The sequence below is a fragment of the Benincasa hispida genome, chromosome 12 (genome assembly GCF_009727055.1).
Source record: "Benincasa hispida cultivar B227 chromosome 12, ASM972705v1, whole genome shotgun sequence".
In the NCBI taxonomy this organism is placed as follows: Eukaryota; Viridiplantae; Streptophyta; class Magnoliopsida; order Cucurbitales; family Cucurbitaceae; genus Benincasa; species Benincasa hispida.
Window position 1 is genome coordinate 71,643,726 of NC_052360.1, and position 4,009 is coordinate 71,647,734.

Consider the following 4,009-nt stretch of genomic DNA (forward strand, 5'->3'; position numbering starts at 1 on the left):
AAAGGTGTACGCCAAGGGAAAGCAAAATCATACTTATATCTTTAACGCAATTAAGAAACTTGCGCTGTTTATATTAATTATCCTTTTTCTTTATGTTTCACACATAAGCCTTGCCACCGCATAACACGATCTTTGTATATTCTTCATAGTTAGTCTCAACCTCAGTATCTGGTATCATGTAACCTGTATCTTGTATTATCATAGCTTAGATTTATTTTAGTTTAACTATAGATAATCTCTTAACCATCCCATCAAATAAATGGAAGATTCATTAAACTGTGAAACGTTACCCTGCCATAATGTGATGTGCTTCCAGTGCCAATAAAAAGTAGCCCATCCAATGGTACTTAACATCCAGAAAACTGCCAAATAAAAGGCGTCCAAAGCCAAAATATCACAAGTACCACCTCGTCCCGGACCGTTGCAAGGAAAACTATAACCAAAATCCTTTTTATTCGGCATTAATTTGGAACCACGTGCATCTAAAGCACCTTTTACTAAGATCAATGTAGTTGTATGTAAACCTAAAGCAATAGCATGATGAACCAAGAAGTCTCCGGGCCCTATTGTTAAGAATAGTGAATTACTATTCTCATTAACAGCATTTAACCAACCTGGCAACCATATGCTTCGACCCGCATTGAACGCCGGCCGCTTGTTGAAGATAAAAGTACATCGAAGCCATATGAAGTTTTACCATGAGCGGATTGAATCCATTGGGCAAATATGGGTTCGAATTAAATTTGTTTTTCCGAGTACCAAAAGCAAGCATGACACATTATGAACATAAAGCAAAAGTATGGAACCCAGAAAAAGGCTGGCCCAACTTAAATGGGATATGATAGCTTCTTTATGGTCTAACATTCTTGCCAATACATTATCCTCATTCTGTTCTGGATTGTAATCTCTAATAAAAAATATAGCTCCATGAGCAAAACTCCTGTCATAATGAATCCTGCTATGTATTGTGATGGGTATATAACGCAGCTTGAGTAGTAAGTCTTGTGCTATGAACGCATAAGCAGGTAAAGCGTACATGTGTTGAGCTACCAAGGAAGTAATAACCCCTAAAGAGGCTAAAGCAAGACCTAATTGAAAATGAAGCGAATTATTGATTGTGTCATAAAGACCTTTATGTCCACGCCCCAATCGTCCCCCTGGCGGAATATGTGCTTCTAAAAGATCTTTTATACTGTGTCCAATCCCGAAGTTAGTTTTATACATATGACCAGCAACAAGAAAAATAAATGCAATAGCTAAATGATGATGAGCCATATCAGTCAGCCATAAACTTTGCGTTTGCGGATGGAATCCCTTGAGAAGGGTTAGAATTGCAGTTCCTACTCCTTCGGAAGTACCAAATAAATGATTATTTGAATCGGGGTTTTGAGCATTAAGATTCCACTGACCTGTAAAAAGTGGTACTAATCCTTGGGGATGTGGCAATACATCTAAGAAATTATTCCATCGAACATATTCTCCCCTGGATGCAGGAATAGCGACATGGACTAAATGTCCTGTCCAAGCCAAGGAACTTACTCCGAATAGTCCTGACAAATGATGATTGAGACGAGATTCTGCATTTTTAAACCAGGAAACGCTCGGTTTCCATTTCGGTTGTAGGTGTAACCAACCTGCTATTAAAGATAGCGTAGAAAGAAATAATAGAAAAAGAGCTGCAGTATAAAGATCCCCATTAGTACGTAAACCGATTGTATACCACCACTGATAAACACCAGAATAAGCGATATTCACTGGGCCAAGAGCACCACCTCTAGTAAAAGCTTCGACGGCCGGTTGACCAAAATGAGGATCCCAAATTGCATGAGCAATCGTTCTTACATGTAAAGGGTCCTGTACCCATGCTTCAAAATTGCCTTGCCAAGCTACATGAAACAGATTTCCAGAAGTCTACAGGAAAATTATTGCTAATTGCCCGAAATGAGAAGCAAAAATATTCTGATAAAGACGTTCTTCAGTAATATCATCATGACTTTCGAAGTCATGGGCGGTAGCAATACCAAACCAAATACGATGAGTAGTGAGGTCCTGAGCTAAGCCTTGACTAAACCTTGGAAATCTTAGTGCCATAATGCCTTTCAAATCCTCCTAGCCATTATACGACTGCAATAATTCTTGCTAAGAAGAACGCCCATGTTGTGGCAATTCCACCCAGAAGGTAATGGGTTACTCCTACAACACATCCTTGGACAATGCTCAAGGCTCTAAGCTGAGTAGTAGGAGTAACTTTTAATTTATTATGAGCCCAAACGATGGATTCAATAAGTTCTTGCCAATAACCACCCCCACTAAATAGAAACATTAAACTAAAAGCCCATACAAAATGAGCACCTAGGAAAAACAGGCCATATGCAGATAATGAAGAACCATAAGACTGAATTACCTAGGATCCCTGTGCCCATAAGCAAATCGCGAACCACCCATTAATAGTAATGGAACTCCGCAAAGTTTCCTCCCGTAATATGAGTTACTACCCTTGATCACTTACACTACCCCAAACATCTGACTGCATTTTCCAACTGAAATGGAATATTACTACGAAATGGAATTGTACATCCAAAATAGCCCTAAGAAGACATGATCCCAAGCGGATACTTGACATGTACCCCCTCTTCCGGGTCCATCACAAGGGAAACGAAAACCAAGATGTTTTATCGGTATCAAACGCGAGCTACGAGAAAATAGAAACACTTTTAGAGTATCAATACGTTACATGAATCGTAAATGCATGAATATGATGTACCAAAAAATCGCGGTTCCTAACGAAATAGGTAAAAAAGCACTTTGCCGCCCACTGCCACTAAAATCCACCCCAAGTCAAACTGTGCCTGTTTTGCACCGGGGGCCGTTATACTAGGTGCTAAAGCATGGTGTTTTGTATCATTGAGCAAAGACGGGTTGTAATTGTATACGGTATCGAAAACATATCTTGGGGACCCCTAAAGCACTCATGGTATCATTATGAATATACAAACCAAAACGTGAAAGCCTAAAAATATACACACCCAGTTAGATGTGATATGATTGCATCCGATGCCTAAGTACACGATCTAATAGATCGTTGTAGCGAGTAGTTGGATCATAGTCTCTTACCATAAAAATGGCTGCATGCGCAGCAGCACCAATATGAGAAATCCACCAATCCACATGTGATGTGTGAACAATGAAAGTTGTGTACATAGTCAGTAGCTAGATATGTAGAAACTTAGGGTTCACCTATTTTCAATAAGCACACACCTACCTCACTAACACTAGAGCATTGCATGCATTTGCATCTCTTGCATATAGTCCGAAATAGGAAACCCAGGGGAAGTATTGGTTGCTACGGTCCAGGGAGCCGAGTCATACCATGAGTATTAGAAAGGCCTGGAATTTCATTATCGATTACCATGATCCGGGTCCTTATTTGACTCACAGTTTTGATTTATCTCTTTTAGACTTGGCTAGGTTTAGATTCTTTTAAGTAAAGAACTACTTGCCATCACGGATTAATCAATCAATTTATATTCTTTGGAACTTCTGTGTCAGATGTTTTTAATCACCTTGATCAAAGTCAAGTTATTGATGTAATAAGCCATTATAAATAATGGATATTTTTTTCGTATCTTTGTTGCGTCAATTTTAGGTCTTGGTTGTGCTGTCTGGTATACGTGGCTTTATACGAGGCTAGTGAATCAACTACCAATTGATCACCCAATGTTCACCATGAAACTTATGATCTTATACATACCCCGTACTTCCGGGATTTTTCATTAGGTACACCTAACAATGTTTCGCCATTGGTACTCTCTGCTTTGAACATCAGTATCCTTACTGAGATAACTATGAATGCTAGTGGAATCGGAGCAGATATTTTCTGAGTTTAGGTCTATGTATCATTGTTTATCACAACTGGTAAGTGCCATTCCTATGTTTATTGTTTTATTATATCTTTTATTTTGTTATTTTTATTATGTTTTTATTCATCTATAATATAGGGTATCTTTCC

The 4,009-nt window shown here is 38.7% G+C and overlaps 2 pseudogenes; both read right to left on the minus strand.

The window, feature by feature from the left end:
- Positions 1–225: 225 nt before the first annotated feature.
- On the minus strand, positions 226–2,356 carry LOC120067365 (annotated as a pseudogene).
- Positions 2,087–3,412, minus strand: LOC120067625 (annotated as a pseudogene).
- Between the last annotated feature and the right edge of the window lie 597 nt (positions 3,413–4,009).